Source organism: Rhinopithecus bieti, unplaced genomic scaffold (assembly GCF_001698545.2).
Source record: "Rhinopithecus bieti isolate Rb0 unplaced genomic scaffold, ASM169854v2 scaffold_2439, whole genome shotgun sequence".
NCBI lineage: Eukaryota > Metazoa > Chordata > Mammalia > Primates > Cercopithecidae > Rhinopithecus > Rhinopithecus bieti.
The window spans coordinates 3,400,268-3,421,641 of record NW_016804232.1 but is presented as its reverse complement, the minus strand read 5'-3'; the positions used below and the strand labels follow the sequence as shown (position 1 = coordinate 3,421,641).

Below are 21,374 nucleotides of genomic sequence, written 5' to 3'. Positions count from 1 at the left end.
AGCTTTCATGGAAGAGGTGGTCCCAGAAGAATGGGGCTGGGGGTGATTCTGAAGTAAAGCAGCTAAGAATGACCCACGCCTCGCTGCAGTGAAGGCCCAACACAGGGCAGCAATGACAATCTAAGGACAAGATCTTGTTTGTTGGTTTTAACTTGGGCATTTTTATAGGGTTTTCTTATTTAAAGGAAACTTTGCTTGGAATGCCATAACAGCCCTGAACAATAGTAGATGTTTAGAGCTTCAGAAGCTGAATTTAGAAACAGCCTGAGGGCTGGCGAGTGGGAATGTTAAAAACAACTTTTTAAATCTAATGTTTATTTGTTTGCCTTGCATTTCTTCCCTTATACCTATCTTTTCATAAAGAGATTTCAGGAGTCTTATAAAGGAACATAAATTATTACAAAGTAGCACAAGTTAAAGTTGGAGCAAAAAAGTGTATGGAGCAGAGCAACCTGGAAGCAGAAATTGGACCAGAAATGCACTTCATGTTGAGATAAACGTGTACTCTGGGAGGGACCTAAATCTGCCTTTAATCTTTTTATCTGTCAAAAAGGACAATCATGGCAGTCACATACATAGGTCACAGGGCATATGAGGTGCAAACAGAGCCAAGGCATCGAGGAAGAGCACAGAAGAGGGTCCTACATCCAAGTATTTCATCTAGATGCCCAATTTCTCTTCCTTATTTTTTGGCTCCTGTTTCCTCTAGAACACATCCTATCTAGGTTTCCTTCTGCTATAGTGTAAATGACTCTCCCTATGTCTTGGAGCTGAATCAGGGGGAGAGTAGGCATCATCCATGGGTGCTCTCTTGCTTCCCAGTATTATTAATATTTGCACCTCCCTCTTGGTGGTGAGGGCTCCACAGCTGGTTGGCCATTTGCAGTATTTTTTCTAGTGCCTCTCTTGTGAAGTGACATTTTTGCTTTACTTCTTTTCTTGGGTTACAGGAAAAAGAAGACATATTTATTAGAACATGTAAGGTATCAGGTACTAGTTGTATGTCTTCTAGTAGCTCATTTAATCTTCCTGCTGGCTTGGAAGGAGTCACATATTATAGTTGGGTTGAATTATTTGCCCAAGGTTAGAGCTAATCACTGGCAGAGCTGGGATTTGAGCTTGGATATGTCTCTGAAGTCTTTCCATTATATCGCTTTTTTTTTTTTTTTAAACCCTGCATTTATTTATAAAACCGAGTTCTACAGCTGAAGTTGGACATCTGAGGTTAGGCTAATCTCTCCTCTTACCTCTACTCCGCAGCCAATTTCTCTGAAGGCTGTGCTCAGAAGTTTCCTGGAGTTGGAATTGGAAGGCTCATTTATTATTTCGTATTCTTTTACTGAGTAGCTGTGTGACCATGGGTATTTCACTGAAGCCTTCTCAAAGCCTGTGCAGTGGGAACTACGATTATAACCCCACTGGCTCCATGGTAGTGGCAGTGGGAGGGAGGGGTTGGTGTCAAACTCAGACTAGATCATATTTGTTGTAATTGCTATGGAAAAAATAAGCTTTAATCACATTCAATGCATTGTTTTTTACTTATTACTATGACCTCAAGATGTTGTTGTTGAGAAAAATCCTACTTCTCCTTTGGTTTTCAGCCCTTGGGTCACTTTTTAAGGAAAATCTGGCTGTCTTGTCTCCGGGAGTGCTGACTCCATGAGCTCCCTGTTCTGTTAATGTTTGCCTTCTTCCTGCAGAAAAGGGGAGGTTGACTGTTTTATTCAGGGCTGTCTTCCTAGCCTCTACCACAGGAGTTAATACAGATCAATAGGAATATCTCGGAATTTTAATGTCAGGTCAACCATCAGGTTGAGAGATCACTCCTTAAAACTAGAAGACTAAAATTTTTTTAGCAGATATTTCTTGCAGTGAGGTAGTTGCTTTGGGAAGGGAGGGCTTTTGGGGTCGTGTCAAAGGTGAATAGTTTGTAACTCAGACATCTCATAAGGCTGATCCCACTCACAGCTCCAAGAGGAAGGACTCATGCTGGGGAAGTAAGCATAGGAGCAACTAGATAAAACAGATCCTAACTGACATTTTAGTGCCTCTCTAAAACAGAAATTGCTGGTATATTGTACTTACACACACAAGGCTATATACACTTACATCCATCTCTGTGGGCTCATGTGCACAGACACATGACACTGTAGTTGGACTCTGAGGAGCACACTCTGGGAAGAAGGGGCTTTGGAAACTCAGCTAATCATTCCTGCAGATCCCTCAGTTATTAGCAGGGACAGCGGCCATCCTACAACCACAGTCGGGCAGCCTCTGCCCCTGGCCGCTCCACACAACTCTGCAGCTCCTCAGTCCTCTGCCTTGGCAGAGTTTCCAACATTTGAAAGTAAATAAGTAGAGAATTTTCTTTTTCTCATAATGAATGGTTGCAAATCAAGCTCAGCTTATACCTAGAATCCAGGAACATATTCTTGGATTTGACTACCTGGAAACGAGAAATTTGAGGCAATGTCCTCCCAGCATGACTTCCTAACCACCAACATAGTTTAGGGGAGTATCCACACACAAGACAAGGGGGAATGGGCTGAGCTGCAAAAAGAAAATGGAAACATTCAAGGGAGACAGTAGGAAAATTTTTTTGACTCTGCAGCCAATCGGGCAATGGAATAAATGACTTGGGGAAATATTTGTGGCTCCCTAAATAGAGGTGTTCAGGAGAAAAGTGAGATGGAACACATATTCTCATTGTCATTATTAAGCAGCATTTATTGAGTGTGGACAGAGTACAAGATAGCTTTCCAAAGGCTGAGGCACCCCCAGTTCCTGTGGAAAAGTGTGGAGAAGAGCTACACTTTGGCACTCTGGGCCATGGCGGAACTCATGACTCATGAGGACCCTGCTGGCGGTCAGAGTCTGTGACTTCGTGGCAAGTTTACAAACTCTGAGATGCCTTCTGCTCAGAAAACCGAGTCTCAGGCTGGTTATGAACATGAAAACATTAATAATTGCTGTGATCATTAATGGTAACTCTTAACAGTTTAGTTAGAATTCTATGTGAGATTTTTGCTATTGTGTTTTAAAACATTATTAATCAGACATATCATTTTTCTTATTTGATATAGAACATTGCGATTGGGAATAACCACTAAGCATTGATGTATTCTGCCTCATTTTGAATTGAAACAGGAGGACGAACAGAGAATGGTATGAATAAAGGAGAATGGGCTGGAAAGTTGCATGTGAGACAGAAAAAGGTAGGAAAAGTCTAGGCTTTTGTTCTTGTCCAGAATCTTATCATGTAGCAGAAGGAAGAAAAGTAGTTGGTCAAAATGCTCCAGAAAAACCTTCCTCATGACCTGCTTTTCCTTAGAACTACAGCAGGGGTAAAAGACAGAAACATAGAATTGTCTCATTATTTCATAGAAAAGCCACCCTCCTAGTTCCCCTTTTTGGTTACTTTAAATAACCAACAACCAAACCGATAATTTGGGAGATATTTTCATTAACTCTGATTTCCTAGGGCCTGACTGGCTAACTTATGCATTGACTCATGAAATAAAACAGCACTTTTCATCAGAAAGAAGACGGGGTTGGGTGTGGTAGCTCATTCCTGTAACCCCAGCATTTTGGGACGCAAAGGCGGGAGGATCACTTGAGGCCAGGGGTTCGAGATCAGCCTGGGCAACATGGCAAGACCCCCTCTCTACAAAAAAATTTTTTAAAAAATTAGCCAGGTGGGGTGGTTCATGTTTGTAGTCCCAGCTACTCAGGAGGCTGAGGTGGGAGGGTCATGTGAGCCCAGGATTTTAAGGCTACAATGAACTATGATCACCCCTCTGCACTCCAGCCTGGGTGACAGAGTGAGACCCTATTTCTAAGGAAAAAAAAGAATTGAAGTTAAAAATTTTAAATATTAAAGAAAGGAAAACACTATATCCTTCCTCCTAATTTTTGACTCTTAACTAAAACTAGTCATCTTCTCTCCACTTTCACTGCACAGAGAGGACTTTCCAAATGGGCTATAACATTGCCTTTTTTCCCCTCTCTCCCCTCTTTTCTACCCGTTACTTTCTGCATCAATCTTGGGACTGCCACTTCCAGAAAACAAGGGAATACTGACACATTAAATCTTGAAAACACCACCCCCTTAGTAAAGCCTTCCTTTAGGGTAAGAAATGGAAGTACCTCTATAGAAGTGTGTCTTAGGAATTGTAGGTTTTCATGTATACCACCGATGTAGAATATAACAGAATCAATGATTCTAAGAAGAATGCTTAACGGAGTCTAGGAGTTACTAATTACCTTCCTTCCAGGGTATTTAACAGGTTACAAAAGTCAGAGAACAAAGCCAAAGAATCTGTGTTATCTAATTGCAAACATCAAGTGTGAATGGCTCTCTTTCCAGATGAAAAGGAAAAAAGAAAAAAACAAAATAAAACAATGAAAGAACTATATGTCTGAAAAAGAGAAGTGTCCAGGATGTTTAGCATTCCATGGAAAAGCATTCTTCTTAAAGTTATTTACTAACAGAAGGACATTTTAGAAATCTGATACCCTGAAGCAGTCCAAGAAAAGTGGCCTGAAAAGACAGAATGATAAGATAAAAGCAGTAGAATAATTTAGAAAGAAATCCAGGATAAAAAAGGGCCAAGTGAGATAAAAAGGATAAAAAATTTGCAATTGCAGAATTAAAATCTGTACTAGAGATGATAAAGGACAAGATGGGTATTGAATAAAATTCCACACAGATGAGAGTGATACACTTCAGCAGCTCTTCTAGTAAAAAGAAGAAATATACCAAGAGACGAATACTCACAGAGAAAAGATATGGGGTTCATAAAATGGAAAGCCAACCTAGGAATTGGAGAGGAAACTAGAGTAATTGTAAGAAAACTTTCTTGAACTAAAAGAAACCACCAAAGTGTTCAGACTGAAAAGGGCTAAACACGTTTCAGGAAATATTAATAGAAAATATCACATATCATTCCACCATGGTAAGTTTTTGAATTATGAAGAGAAATAAAAACAAAATAAAGCAGAGCTGAGAAGTCTCCATGAAGAAAATTTAAAAAGACAGTAACAAGCTAACTTTGAGAGAAGCAAAAAAATCAGGCTGACTTTAGACTTCTCCAGAAGGAAACAGAAGGCCATAGAGGGGTGACATCAATAGAGTGCTAAGATTAAAAGATTAGTACCTGAGAATTTGATTCGATCAAGTCTTGATTCATGTCTGACAACCCAGGAACACATTCTCTGACATGTGCCAGTTAACGCAATGTGTTATCACAGGCTTTTTTTGGAGGAACACTTGTCAACATAGGCTATGGTACAACTATGAGTTTAAAAATGAAGCCTGGTAAAGTGTATTTGTAAAATGAATTGTTTCTAAGGTGACTGAAATATAAGATATTTACTAAAATTCCCACAAAACCCTGGGAAGCAAGCAGATAAGATTTATGGCCTCTGTATGTAGACAAACTAAGATTTAGAGAGTTAAGAGGTGTATCTCAGGATCTCACTAATAGAAATGGAATCAGGATTCATATCTAATTCTTAATGCAGAGGGTGTGAGCTATCAGATCAGCATTGCCCCTTTCTGTTTTAATTTGATTTTGGGAAGTTTCTATAATAAAAACAGAAGGAAATAAAAGAACATTGGCTTGAAGGGTTGACTATACTTAAAATACATTTCTCTTTCTTTCCCAGGACTAGGTTAGTGTCTTTGTTTCATTAGAAGTCTCTTTAGATTCCACTAACAATCTTGCCAACTACAATAGGAAAAGCCCTTCAATAACAACGTGCTTTTATTTTGGGAGCCCTTATTTTGTGCCAGATACTCTTCTAGGCATAGGGTTCAAGATAAAGAGAAATAAACCAAACAAAATCACCTACTCATGTTTCCTATCAAGAATTAGAGGTCAGGAAACAAACATGCTTAGACAACAGCAAAAGGCACTCACTCTAGCTCTGGTAATTAACATGCCCACCATAATAATTAGCATACTCCATCTTGAATACAAAGGAACAACCTAGGATAACTAGGCTTGAAGGAAACCAAAGTTATGAAAGGTGAACAAACAAAAAAATAGATGATGTTGAAAACAGAAATTATTCAGAGCACAGAACAGAAAGTGTCTTTTCTAAGGGCACCTTTACAAAATGTTCTTAGAAATATTTTAAAAGACATTAAACCCAAAGACAGAAAGGAAATAGCAATTCAAATGCTTTTACAAATGAAAAATATTAGTTAAAACAAAAGTAAAAGGAAGGATAGGCGATTAAGTTGAAGAAGTCTCACTAAACACAGAGCAAAGATATGGAAATATGAAAGAAAAAAGAAAAAAGGACACAATAGGGACATTAATTAAAAAGATCCAGCATCTAATTAACAGCCATGGTCTGCAGTGGCACAGTCAGTGTGTCTCTGTTGTGGTAGTGGCTATTGTCATTGCTTATATATTAGTAAAAACAATAGCCAACATTTCTTGAGAGTGTTCATTGTGCTAGAACCTGGGCTAAGGTCCTAACCTACAATGTCCTGTTTTATCATCCTTTAAAACTACATATAAGGTAAATGGTTATGATGTGGTTATTGATTGTATTTAGTTGTGCAGACTGAAAAGAGAGTAGTCAAGAAAGAACTCTTGGGTGATTGGACACCAATAACTGAGATCAAAATTCAAAAGTAGGAGCTTGTTTAGGGAGAAAGAAGTTGGTTAAATTTTAACATGTTGAGTTAAAGGTGCCTAAAAGACTCCTGAATGGATAAAATCAATATATGGTTGTTTGTATGAGTCTGAAACTCAGATAAAAGGTATTGCCAGAGAGAGATTAGGAATCACCAATATTATCAGTTAAAACTAGGAAGTAGATGCAATCACTCAAAAAGAGAACACTGAAGTGTTCTGTAGAGAGGATTATTGGTAATATTTGTCAGAACAGTTTTAATGGTATTCATGGCACACGCCAGATCACAGTTGAAGAATGAATGAAGAATTAGTTCATCACATTCTTCATCTGCCTCAGGTGCTAAATGGATTAATAACATCTATGTGAGTGGATACTGTAGGATTAAAAGATACCACGTTTGAAGAGTTTTTAGCAAAGTGCCTGGCAAATAGTACATGCTCAACAAATGCAGGAGAGAGATAGATACATAGCACTCCATAACTCCATATATCACCCAATCACTATAACATAATACTGGAATATATCGCTTTATTATGACAGTATGCTATAGTGATAGAGTGCATGGAGTTCAGAACTGGATAGACTTGGGTTTGTAGTCCAGCTCTGCCACTGTATAGGTGTGTAAAACTGGACCAGTCACTCTGTTTATGCACTTTTTCTTTCATCTGTAAAATGGAGAGTAGAGAAACAACTATCTTCTAAAATAACTTCTAGGCATTGTATATTATTTTGTCCTATAAAATGTTATTATTTTTAAAATATTTGTGTTCTGTTGTCTGGCTGAACTCTTATGTAAGCTTGCAAATTAACATAGTTAGGGTTTGTTGTGGTCACACAATGGTGAATACAATTTGTTTTAATATCGGTTTGTGTTTTATCTTTTGTATTGTCCTTTTTCGTGTATGAAAGGTAGAAAGCCAGGGCTTTGTATATCTTTGCCTCAGATGCTTCTGCAGGGCAGACTTTTACTAAATTTGGAACAGGCTGTGGTGGGTATCTGGCACATGCAGTGCAGAAAGGAAAATGGACTGGACATGGCCAAGGGAGGAGAGGAAGAGGTGGGTGGGAGGCTGGCAAAACCCTCACAGGAGCAGTGGAGCTTTGCAGGCAGCTGGGCAGTACCTAGGAGAGCAGCAAGGTCTCAGTCCTTGTGGGGCCCCTCGGAGAGCACTGGCACCCCAGCACTAGCCAATGGGGACCTATGAACAGAGGAACTTTCCTTTGCCAAGACCAGGAAACTTTAGAATGGGGGGAGGGTAAAAAACCATAAGAGAGATTTGACTTCCCACTGATTTGTGTTGATTTCAGAACTAAAGAAATGTCATGTGTTTTGCATATGAATTTGTGCACTGAAAAATTATACCTGTAGCACACTCACACCATCTACTAAGAAATAAAGATAATTTTGTCACCGCTTTGTTGCATTTTGCTCATTATTTTTATTTTTTGCCTTATTATACTGACCAGAACTTGAAAAACATTATAATAAAGGGCCTCACAATTAACAATGAGGAACAAGTTAGCTCTGATCTGCCTAGAACGGGAAGGAAGAAAGGTTCTGCATGGACACAGGTAAGATAGGTGCTAAGTCACATGTTATGCTCTCTAGCCCAAGACTGAAAAAACGAGACAAGCTCTCTCATCCCTCTGCTCTACTCCACCCACCCTCCCCGATTCCTGAATTTAGGTACAGAAAAAAATGTGAGGACTTCAAATAGAGTGAGGCTTATTTACCAGCATATGGCAAATTGAAGGCTCAGGGTAGGAATTTAATGCAATCACAGAAAAATAAATTACCTATCCTGACCACCCATGTATATAGACTAAGACTCATCCCCACTCTTATCTCAGTGCTTCTGGAAGTTTTTATCTTGTGTGATACTCTCACGGAAGCAGGTGTAGCAAGAACCAGTTGAATGCTACTATGCTAACCAGGCACTCCTAAATTTAAAAATGCTTCCTGTTTAGTGCCATTCTAATATCTGTTAATATAGGAAGCATTACACTTAAATGTTTCTCATGGCATGAGATATGAGTATTGTGCATGCCATACATATTATATTTTAAGTATGAAAGTTTAAGGTCAATTAATATTAGCTTGTCAGCCTTTTGCACCATCCCAAATGAAGGCCTTCCAAGGACTGTCCTTTCCAGGAATCTCATCCAGTGGGTTCCGTATCCCTGCCTTCTTCCTCCCCTTCCTACTTTCCCACTTGTTCCATTGTAATCCGCTGCCATAACTCTCAGTTTCCACTCTAAGCTTGCCCACCAGCTAACTTCTCTGACATAGAGTCCTCCACGGACATTCCCCCTCCTATCAAGCCCGCATGTTTTCCTGCAGCTCCTTGATCTGGGAGACATGGATGAGGATGGGGGTGGGTGCTAGCCACTAAGGACTCTTACTGCTGACCACTGCTGCTGCAAGTATGAAGGCTCAGATAAGAACATGAAAGACATAAAGAAAAAAGAAGAAAGTAATGGAGCTTAGTGCTGGACAGCATGAGCTTTCTTGTCTTTCTCAATTTTTTTTTGTTTTAGAGTCTCACTCTGTTGCCGAGGCTGGAGTGCAGTGGTGCAATTTCGGCTCACTGCAACCTCCGCCTCTCAGGTTCAAGTGATTCTCCTGCCTCAGCCTCCAGAGTAGCTGGGACTACCCAGTAGCACCACTACGCCCAGCTAATTTTTTGTATTTTTAGTAGAGATGGGGTTTCACCATGTAGGCCAGGCTGGTCTTGAACTCCTGACTTTAAGGGATCCACCTGTCTTGGGCATCCCAAAGTGCTGGGATTACGGGCATGAACCACTGTGCCCGGTCAGCATGAGCTTTCATGCCAAGCTGCCTGGATTGAAATCCTAGCTCCATCACACCTTCAGGGTATATCCTTGGACAAGTTATCTGGTCTTTCCAAGCCTCAGTGGCTTCATCTGTAATTGGCAATAATAAGAAAACCTATTTCAAAATGTTATTTGAAGGGTGAAAGGGTATTACCTATATATCAAGCACTTTGCTCCATGCCTAGCAGAAATGAGTGCTTGATCAATGATAACTAACAGAACATTATCTTCATCGTATTTCCACCTTCATATAGAAACAGCCTTGAGGCTGTGGCTGTCACAGTATACATCTCTGTGCCAGACATCTACCCCAGGTTTTTTATTCAGCCAACCCTCTCTTACAGACCTTTGAATCCCTTAACACCAAAGACTTTCACAACCACTCCACATAAAAAACATATCCCATGCCCATGCCCTGGGCTGTTTTACTATTCACAGTGGTTTGTCCTTTGAAATCTTAGTCTTCAGCATTTGATTTTCTGAGACCCAATGCCCATCAGCTCTCACTCTCTCTCAACATACCTCCATTTCACATCATCGATAGCTCTGATTTCTGAATGATGTTATTTTTCACAAACCGTCAGTAGCTTTCTGGCTTCACATCTTTCTTCACCTGGTTCAGGTTCCTGAGGGCACCACACAGTTTCTTTACTGACATTTCCTCTTACTCCCATTCTTTGTTGTCCTTTCTCAGCTACTGATCTGCCAGAACCTGAGTCTGGACCGCCCGACGTGCGCTGTGTAGTGTGCAGCCTGTCACAATAGCCACATTCCAAATGTTCAATAAGCACACGTGGCCAGTGGCTACTCGATTGCACGGTACAGATTGTAGAACCTTTTCATGATTGCAGAAAGTTCTACTGGACAGCAGTGCTATATCTAAACAATTGACCTTCTCTCTTCTACACCTTATAGTGAAGAACACTTCTGGGTAAGACAGAACAACTCTGTGGTTTGGTGTTCCTGAAACTTCAGTGCATTCAGTCTCAATGTCTTCCAGAATGCCTGGAGGTGTTCAGAATCCACCTCATCTCCTATCTGGTTCTGCCACTGTTATAATATTTCACCTATCTTTTCAAACCTTCCACTCCACCACCTCCACCAGCTTTGACATCTCTCTCAGCAGATGAGCTTACCTTCTTTTTTACTGCAAAATCAATGAGATGAAAATTCTCTTAATTCCCTTCTCTGTCAGTTATTATCATGTCTCTCTATGCCCATCCTTTATTTTTTTCTTCTTGTTTAAGGCTAATCCTACCACCTATGCTTAGGATTAATTCATCAGCCAACAAATATTTATTGAGCAAGTACTACATGCCAGACACAGTTTTAGATGCCAAGATTTAGCTGTTAACAAAACAATGTCTCTACCCTCATTCTAGTGTTGTCACATAGACAATAAACAAATACCTCAGATGGTGATAAATATAACAGAGAAAAATGAAACAGGCTGGGTGTTAGGGTGTACCAGGGTGGAGTCCGTTGCTATTTTATATTGAGTGGTCCAAAAAGGCTTCAGTGATCTGGAAACAAATAACAAGAAAGTCAGGGAGTGAGCTGCGAGGGTGTCTGATGGAAAATGACGAAATTCCTGGCAGAGAAGATGTCAAGCACAAAGGCTTGGGACATGCACAAGCTCATTCTGTTGGAAGGAAAGCAAGAGGGATCACATGTGAAGAAGACAGAGACCAAGGACAAACAGAGAAGACATGATCGGGGATGTGGCCAGGTCACGTAGCTTCTCTCTGGCCACAACAGTGAGTGAGTGGAGAAGCCACGGGAGGGTAGGAGCAAAGGAAAGACCTCATCTGCCTTGCATTTTTGAAAGGGTCATTTTGAGTGTTGGATTCCCAATAGTCTACAGGGGCAAGGATGGGAATAGGGAGATTTGCTAGGAGGCTGTTGCAATTATTCAGGTGTGGTGGTATATTTAGATCAATAAGAATGGCAGGTTGGCCTGAGGGACAGTGATGGAGGTGGTAAGGAGTGGTGTGAACATGTGTCTATTTTGAAATCAATCCATTATTTCTTACTTCAGGAGGAAATTTGTTTCTCTGTCTTCTCTCATATTGTAAAGTTATTTACCTTTAGCAGCTCACTTCTCTCAGAAGAGAAGCTTAAATCTCCATCTTAAAATTTGAAAGGGCTTTCTCTCAATCCTCAGTGTCTCCTTCTCTAGTCATTACTCAATTTCTTCTTAACAACGTTTGACAGAGTATATCTCCTTAGTCTTCTCATCCCCTCCTCTTCCCACTAAAATCTGTCCCCAAGTAACAAAGCTGATCTGCTCAGGCTAGCACTGCCACTGATTAGAATATTGCCAGATCTATTGGGCCTTTCTCTCAGTGTCTTACCTGACCACATCGTGTCATCTGACATTTTCAAACTCTCACTTTTCTTGACTTCCTTGACAATGTTCCCTACGTGTTTTTCTCCTACACATCTGATTCCTCAAAGCTCCTCACAGACTCCTCTTCCTCCACTCACCTCGTAAATATGAAGGTTCCCAAGCCTCTGCCTTTAAATTTCTCATCTTCTGCTCTTCTTATCTTGAAGGTAATAGTTGCTAGAAGAAATAGATCCCAAAATGATGATGCCTCAAAATCAATAAAGGCTTATTTCTCACTCAAGCAATAATAGAAGACAAACATTTAGTGTTTTAAAATTGAAATTCTAACCCAGGGGCCAAAATACCAGATAGCTATCAGATACCAGAGTGAAGGGGATAGAGACCACTGCAAAGGAATCTTTAAAGTAGATATCTGAGAACAGGTTCCATTATTTTAAGACTCTGGAGAGATGTTGAGAATATAAAAGTTTAAGAGAGTGGAGAGCAAGGCAGGGGGCTGGGCAGAGGGTGAATTTTGGGGGACGCCTTCAGAAGAAGCACCTGCCAGTTGTGTGTGAGTCCCAGCTCTCCCAACAGGGTAGGGTTAATTAATCTTCCTCAACTCCAGGAAAGATAACTAACATAGGCTTCAACAGCACCTTCTGCAGTTGAGGGACCCTGCACACTAATGCCTAACTCATGCCTGAATAAATGTAAATTGGTCTAAGACAAGGTAAAGGATAAAAAGAGGAAGGGGCTATGTTTATTAAGAAACCACGTTCCTATCAATAGTGGGCTAGAAATGCATGAGTTTCCTGTGGACCTAATAGGGTCTACATGGGAGGGAAGGCAGGCCTGAGGCTGTTTTAGGTCCTGCCCAAGAGGAGAAGAACGTGTCTCACAGAGAGAGTCTGTATGCAAGGGACTGCAGAGAAGCAGGGTCCAACTAGGGACCGGGAAGCAGCCAGCCAACACACAGCTGTGGCAGCTGTTGGGGGAAGGACCCAAAAACAAAAGAATGAGTCAGGTGTGAGCATCTGCCAAGCCTGGAGTGCATGGGTGATTTTAGTTTTCTCTCCCTAAGTTTTGTTAATGGTGGCATAAGCTTACATCTAAGCATGGAGGAACAGAGGCTTTGTCACAGGTAGGAAAAGGAAATGAGGAGTGAGAGCTGTAAGCTTGAGACATGATGAAGAATTAAACACATGCAGCAGTACAAAAGAAAAAGGCTGCAAACTCCAACATCTTTCTAACCCAGTCCATTCCAAAACTAGGGAAAAGGTTGAGACCTGAAGCATATTCCTCCAACAGAAGGGACACACTCCTAACTTGTCAAGACAGGACCTGGCTGCAGGGTCAACAGGAAGTTCCAACCCGTGACCTCAGCTCTTGTCCTAGGCCCCAGAGGCCATTAGCACCCAACTGTTAGATAAGATGTAGATGGTGTTCAGAGAAGTAGAAAGGAGGATAGATGAGAACACATCTATGCTATTTTAGGGCAAACAGTAGACCTGCTGTCTTATCCCATTCAAAAATGAGTTAACAGAAAAAGAATAAACAGCAACATAGGGCTTATGCATAAATTCCTCAACTAACAAGAAGAAACGAAACAAAGAGCAAAGAAAGCTAAAGAGCACACTCAAAAACTAAATCTTTAAATCAACAATTTACACATTCAAGAAAATTTTAGAAACAAACAAAAACACTTGTCAAAATGCAATAGAAGAAAACGTTCCTGAAATGAGGAAAGATCTTTCCATTTCTGGAAAGACAGAAACCATAATTTTGTTTCTGGTTTTCTTTGGATGATTAAATTGTAGGAGCCCTCTGTCCCTCCTCCCTCTTTTCCCTTCCTCCTTCTCTCCCTTTCTTTGTTTCCTCTTTACCTCCCTCCTCTTTCTCTTTCTTCCTTCCTTTCTTTTTTCCTCGATGGTGTTTGTATTTGAAAATGAATACCTATTATTTTAGAATTAGGAAGAAGCTTTTTTAATTAAAAACACTGTTTAAGGCCAGGCACAGTGGCTCACGCCTGTAATCCTAGCACTTTAGGAAACCAAGGCAGGCAGATTGCCTGAGTTCGAGACCAGCCCAGGCAACGTGGTGAAAATCCGTTTCTACTAAAAATACAAAAAGTTAGCCAGGTGTGGTGGTGCATACCTATAGTCCCAGCTACTCAGGAGGCTGAGGCATGAGAATTACTTGAACCCAGGAGATGGAGGTTGCAGTGAGCGGAGATTGCGCCACTTCACTCCAGCGTGGGCAACAGAGTGAGACACAATCTCAACAAACAAACAAACACACTGTTCAATAATATGCTACCATTAAATGACAAACTTTGAGTAACTACAGGTAGAGAAAAACCTAGAATCATCTACAGTTGTTATAAAGCCCTGGCATTAGGAAATTATATTTTAATCAAGATAACTGTCAGCTTGTGGACTTGAGTCACATACATAAAAAGACCTGGGATAGGACAGAACTAGAGTTAAAAGAACAACTTTAAAACTGGGAAATGACATGAATGGAACGGGATCACAAGCTTAGCAACACACTACAGATCAATCAAATGAAATTAGTGCTCATATTTATACACATTCAACAGGTGATGAAAATGGCGCTCCAAAGTGAAAAGTTCATAAATGGTGCTCATTCAATTTTTGGAAAAATTTCTAAAATGTCATAGCTCTTCCTTGTTCTGTATGCCAAAATATATTCCAGATATGTTGGATTAAAGAATAAAGTGTCAAAAAATATTTAGTGAAAAATACACATGAGTATCAATTTGATTTCCTGATGGAGAAGCCTTAGCAAAAAGATAGCAATTCCTAGATGAGTTCATATAAAAATGTAAACTCTCTTTTGGCCTGAAACACTATTAATACAAACAAAATTAAAGGGCCAGGAACTAACAGGGGAAAAATTACAATAATATGTAGAAGACAGTAGGGTAGGAGTCTTAATATAAAAAAAAGTTCTCATTAATAATAAAATATACTTTACTATAGATAATATAAACGTATATACAATGAAATTTCATTTAAAATATAAGAATGAGAATAGGGTTCTTATTAATAAAAGCAACAATGGGCAAAGAACATGAACAGTTACTCAAAAGAAAGTTGTTCAAATGGACAACAAAATGTCCATTTTAAATAATAATTTTAAAATTCAAAATAAAACAAAGCATATACCGTATTTGGCCTGGGTGGGAGAGAACTTTGATAATAACATCCATCCCAAAACACAGGGAAAGAGTCATGCCCTTACACTGTTGGTTGGAATGTAACAGGTAAAAACTTTCAGGAGGGCAGCTGGTTATATATATAAAGATCTTAAATATGTCCACATTTTAATTTTTTATTTATCTTATTTAATTTTAATTTTATTTAATTATTTATTTATTTATTTATTTTGAGAGGAAGTCTTACTCTGTCGCCCAGACTGGAGTGTAGTGGTGCCATCTTGGCTCACTGCGACCTCTGCCTCCTGGGTTCAAGTGATTCTCATGCCTCAGCCTCCTGAGCAGCTGGGATTACAGGCGTGTGCCACCACACCTGGCTAATTTTTGTAATTTTAGTAGAGATGGGGTTTCACTATGTTGGCTAGGCTGGTCTCGAATTCCTGACCTCACGTGATCCACCTGCTTTGGTCTCCCAAAGTGCTGGGATTATAGGCGTGACCCACTACGCCCAGCAAAAATATGTCCACATTTTTAGATCTAGTGATTCGACTTCTAGGAACTCATCTCAAGGAAATAATAAGAGATGCATTTAAACACATAAAAGGATGGATGCAATACTCACACTTACAAAATTTGGGAAATGACTTCAATATGCAATAATTGTGGACTGGTTTAAAAATAAAGACACACCTATTTGAAAGGTTACTCCCCAGTCATTAATATTTTCAAGAAATAATTTGACCAATTGAAACTGCTCAACATACATTGATAGGTGAAAAATATCGGTATACAGTACAATATTACAGTAGGATTGCAATTTTGTTTTACACACGCACAGAAATTTTAATAATGATTATTTCTGGGAGGGATGATTACATGTGATTTACATTTTTTGTTCTGTGTCTTCCACATTTTATACAAATAATATGTTTTGTTTTAAACTTAGGATGGATGTCATTTAAAAAGCAGCAATTTTGATATTGGAAGTGGACAAATCACAGAGAAGGTGCCCAGTTGCTACAGGGTTTCTTTCTACCCAGAGTTTATTCCTGTTCAGATGCACCAGTAGGGGGCGCCTCAGCCTCTTCCCACTGATGGACAGCTGGATCACCTGGTAAGTATGGAATATTCAAGTCTGCAGGATTCACTTTCCCTCATGGTTATGCTCCTTTTCTGGGTCTCTCAGAAATTTCCATAGAAGAAGGATATGGAAATTTGAATGACACCGTGAGAGTTTTATCTAGTCACGTGATTAACAGTCTGTGTTGGTGATGTGTGCTTTTGTCAACCTGTTCTACCTGGACAGCTGCTGCAAATCAGGAGTGCCTCTCCATCAGGAAAAGACAGAAACAGAACAGGACTCTACCCAATAGCTTTGTCTTAATCGTAACAAACAGGTTCACGGAAATGACCAAATTCACAACTATAACTTAGGAGGTTGACTCAGCCGCCAACTAACTGTACCTGAATCAGAGTTTGCTTCTTAAAAAGTTATACGCTCTTCTTCATGGAACCAGTTAGGGGGCAGCAGATATCCTGGCATCTTTTGTTGTCTAAAGGAAGCTTCCAATTAGGAGAGCCTAAAGTTTCTGTGTATTATTATTTTATTTGCCATGTGACATGGTCTGGCAGTTCCATCCTGCACCAGTTGTTCATTTTGGAAGCCAAATCTCTCACCTAGTAGAGTGCTTATAATTCACTACTAAGCAAAGGTTAACCCAAATAATAAAGTATCCTATATAATTACTGCACTCTGCATCAGCCGTTTCAGTTTCATCATTATCTAAATATTACGAAGCCCCAGCCTTCTCTTTTGGTCTACCATTCTGTCTCTCACACACGCTTAAGTAAACTTTATTTTGACTCCTTAAAATACCCTCAGGATGAGAATGCAAGTAAGGGGATGAGTGTAGGCATCTATAAAATGGCTTCTGCAAAGACCTCAAGATGCTAATTTAAGAGGATGAAGCATAGCCCAGCCTGTGGTAAAAAACATTTGCTTTTCCTGATGCATGCAACATTGTGGAGATGCTACTTTTGTGAGTATGTGGTGTGTGTGTGTGTGTGTGTGTGTGTGTGTGTGTGTAGCTACTGAACACTCTGAGAATTTTGTCTGTTCAAAAAGAAACAACAGAAACACGATGCTGAGCTCTTGAGGATCCTTGAACCAATGTCTTCTTTTTGTTTTCATTACGTACCTTTTTTAGTTTCCAGAAGTTCCTCATGGGATACTACTACCTACCAGTAGTAGGTGTGGAAACTGGACCACAGAGAGGTAGACTGACTTATAACTTTCCAGCCAGGGACAGAGCCAAATGTGTAGTAGGGTCTTCCCAGTACCAGTCTGCCCTGGTGACTTGTCACAGAGCATTTACCCATCTTTCCAAGGCTCTACAAAGTAGGATGTAGGGAGTTCAGGTCAGCCAATAAAGCTTTTTTAAAAAAGGAAGAGAAATAATACCAGTAAGCAACATTGACTATGTACCAGCATATTCTATGTGGCCCACAAAATTAACTGAGCTATCCCTGACAACAATCCTATCTATGAAGGGGGTGCTATTCTTATCCATATTTATTATACTAATCGGGGAACCAAGTCATTTGTCCAGCAGTTTGAAAATGGTGAATCCTAAATTTGAACCCAGGCAGTCTGACTGCAGGACCCATACATTCAACCACTACTTTTTACCTCATCTTCAAATGGTATTTTTCATATTTCAGAGCACTGAGGTGCCTGTGCCCTTGGTCACTGGGAGGCCATACTTGGCTGCACCCGTCTGGACCATCAGGGTCTTCCCCAGTCAGAGGCCACTGCCAGGGCCAGAGACAATGGAGAATTATTTAGTTCCCTACAGTTCTAGAAACTGCCTCTGTTTCAAGCCCAGGAAGAAGGCGTTCTGAGGAGGACATTTCTTCTTGGGACAAGGACCCTTGGTGAGATTTGGCCTTTATGCACCTCCATCTGAAAAGCTAAGCTTCTCTCTGGGAATTCGAATTGAGGGTTAGGGATGATTGCTCAGATGGGGAAAGTGTGAAATGGTAATCACTTTCATATGACACTCGAGAAATGTTATAATAAAGCTGAGTAAATTGGAGCATGAGTTAGCCGGTCCTTTGCCTAATGATGTCACCCACTTTGTGCTTCCTCCAGCCTATGATTAATAAAAGAGGGGTTATGACAGTAACTCACTCCTAGTGGGCAGCAGTGACGTCAGCAGCAGCTGAGCAAACTGACTACATTTAGTTGTGCGTGTGTATGTGGGCATTTTTTTTTTCCTGTGACTAACATGAAGCTAACAGCATCTAATAAAACAAAAGCTCCTTGAAATTTGGGAAACTTATTGGGTGAACTCTTTTCTACAGGGAGCACCATTTTAATTATTCTCAGCTCATAGTTAAGTGATGTTGGAGTTGGCCAAAATTACCTTGTTGGCTTTCTGCCCCTGTTTCATTAAGGGATCACAAATGAACCCCTGGCCTTTGAGAGAGAGGTTTTCTGGAGTGTTTTTTTTTTCCCTTCTACTATAGAGGTTCCTCCCTCATTCATTATACTCTTCCATCTTTTAAGAGGAACTCAATGAGTAGAAGAGGGATTGTAGCCATAAGTTATTTTTTGAGAGTTTAAAGCTGGTTGTAGAATTCAGTGATTCCATTTTAAACTCTAAGAATATTGTGCTTAATTACAGTTTGCTTTTCCAATCTGATAAAGTGACAGAAGTCCTACTTACTATTTCACCTTTGCAAACTTGACCTTCCTAAAATTAGAGTGGGCCACCTGGAAATATTTGCTCACCTGGCTGAGCTGCTGCCAGTGTCCACGCGAGTCCACAGGACTCGTGAACAGCAGCACTCAGACCATGCCTTGGAGCTGCTCCCACAGAGGGCAGAACCTTTGGACTCTATTAGGACACGAGGGAGGCAGCAATTCACTGATTTAAAAAAAATACACACAGGACTGCCCCCAGGCTTTTCTGTGGGGCTTTTTCCCTCCAAGCAGCGATTTGGGAACAGGCTGTGGGGGGATCTTTGTGGACACGCAAAACTGGATGCAAAGCAAGATTGCTGCCCTCTTATCAGTCCAATGGAATCTACGTGCTAAACCACCATGTCTTCAAGTCAGCAATGGAACTTATTACCCAAGGGGATCCAGGTGAGAAAAATGATTACAATAATCTGTTCCATGTTCCTTGGGGAGTATTTTTCAACAATCTTCTGGGGCAATAGGAAGATAAATTGTTGAAGCAGATGTTTCCTGATTGGGTTAGAACTGAGTCATGATAAACAATTTTGAAACATATATTGGTCAGGAAGAATGTTGAGGGCATATTTCTTCAGGTTGAGTTAGTCTGGGTTTTTTTCAATGTATGTTTTTCTATAGTGGTTGTAAATGAGTATTTCTCTCAATATTGAATTCTTTTACATGTACCGCATGGTTACCTCTTGGGAAGAACTCCAGGCATTTCTGAATCATTTGAAAGTTGATTGAGGCCTTTGGTTCCAAAATGACCATTTACCTGAGGAGACGGTGATTCACAAGTTGGAAGAGATGACACAGCGTCAGAGTGTCTAAGACATTCCCCTCATGGCTCCCTTCATCTTAAAATGATCTCTGACCTACCCTTTCCTTTCTGGAGGACCCATGTCACTCAGGAGGTAAGTGATGAACCGGGGAAGTAAGCCCTCACTGTCTGGACAACAGGATTTCAGTTCTAAGCTAGTTTCACCCAGGCAATCCCTTTTGTGCATTTCACCAATACTTGTTGATTACTCTTATGATTTTCCATGAGGTGGAATCCTTCACAATAGTTTCCCCAGTCCTCACAGGAGAGCAACACCTGGAAGGGCTGGAAGGGCATGGCCTTCCTTTAACAGCCACACCACTTCCTTTTACAAAGGAAGTCTGGAGAATATAATGTTGCTTGCAACAGCCATTAGGATTTAGCAAAACACTGTTTTATCTCTTTGGATATTGATTGTATGTCATTTCCCTAAGGTATTAAACAAATAAAATCAAGCTACAGCATATTCGTTTGCTCTAGGAGAAAGGCAGGGTAATCTTACTTTTGTGAATTTTACTTCAGGGAATTCTCTCTTGCATGGATTTATCTGATACTGAATTGCTAAAATGAACAACTCAATCCTTTATTCATTTATTCTTTTGCATGAGTCTCTTGTCTCCTAACAACTTGGGTGTGGGCCAGCCCATCTCATTTTGTTGCTGGCCACCAAGATTCTGCTTTGGGTTAGAACAAAAAGCCAGCAGGAAAATGTATTGAGGCCATACATGGAAGTTGGTTGGAGCAACGATGTTGCCCAAGAGGAGCATTGTATCTGTAGTCTCTAGTAATCAGAGAACATAAGATGCAAGAGGAAGCAGAATCACTTGAATTATTAGTATTTTGTAGAGTTGCAATGTTTTTCTTGGTTCCCAAGGTCTCTTGGAGATGGATAGGGAGAAGGTTGGGTGAACTTCACAACTATAACATGAAATCAGGGTATCTCAAGTGCAGAACAGTTAACACCGTAGGCCAGATAATTTCTTGTTGTTGGGGGCTGTCCTGTGCATGGTAGGATATTTAGCAGCATCCCTGGCCCCTACCCACTAATGATCAGTGGACCCTCCCTCCCAGCTGTAACAACCAAAATGTCTTCAAACATTGCCAGATGTCCCCCGGGTAGCAAAATCGCCCCAGTTGAGAACCACTGCTGTAGAATGAAGAGTAATAGATTACTTACTGGATTTTTTTCCTTCTTCTCTTTTCCCCAGTTGTTTTAGTTCTAGTATCTGGGTTCCCTTGGTTCAGAAAACAGCATTTCCAAATACTCTGAAAACAGAGTGCTCTTACATAGCAGAAGGCCTTGTGGGATATTCCAGTGGTTCTGAAAGAAATGTGAAGCTTAGGAATCAAGTTTCAGATTAACCATTTCTGACCCTGTTCTCAATGAATTTCAGGGGACTTTTTAATGTTTCCCTCTTTCTCTCTGTTTAGAGCTATTCATTCATTGATTTAACTTGAAAGCAAAACAGCTTCCCAGTTCAATTTTGAATGTGAAACACTGCTTCTCCTTTGTCCCAACTCTTTCTAACATTCAACCCAAGTTATGTACAGGTTGTGGCTGTCCAGGAAATAGGCAGTGTTTGCCAATCCCATGTTCAATGTCAACCATTTGATGAGACCCTTCTTCATCACAGACTCTCACAGTCTCCCTGCAGCAGATAGTACTCTGGATCCTGCCCACATTCTCTGTCACCCCTCACCAACAAGGCCAGGTTTTCCGGCCTGAGCCCCAGAATAACACATTAGCTGCTGGGAACACCTTTTGATTTCTCTCCATAGTCACGTTTTATGTTCGGTTTCCCAGACGGAATGAACCAGA

General features: G+C 40.4%; 2 long non-coding RNA genes across 4 annotated transcripts in view; one reads left to right on the top strand and one right to left on the bottom strand.

Moving 5' to 3' along the window:
- LOC108526588 (uncharacterized) overlaps positions 1-21,374 on the bottom strand; it is an 88,695-nt gene that overhangs the window by 54,650 nt on the left and 12,671 nt on the right. The window contains exon 2 of the long non-coding RNA XR_001884566.1: positions 17,195-17,387. This is a non-coding gene — a long non-coding RNA (uncharacterized LOC108526588). The remainder of the gene's footprint in view (positions 1-17,194; positions 17,388-21,374) is intronic.
- The window catches only part of LOC108526587 (uncharacterized), a 45,579-nt gene that overhangs the window by 22,342 nt on the left and 1,863 nt on the right, over positions 1-21,374 (top strand). For 2 of the 3 annotated variants that reach the window (XR_001884563.1, XR_001884564.1), the window contains exons 3-5: positions 3,084-3,165; positions 15,943-16,110; positions 19,445-19,649. This is a non-coding gene — a long non-coding RNA (uncharacterized LOC108526587). Of the gene's footprint in view, positions 1-3,083; positions 3,216-8,118; positions 8,201-15,942; positions 16,111-19,444; positions 19,650-21,374 lie in introns of those variants that run through there. The other variant, XR_001884565.1, reaches the window with a different exon arrangement.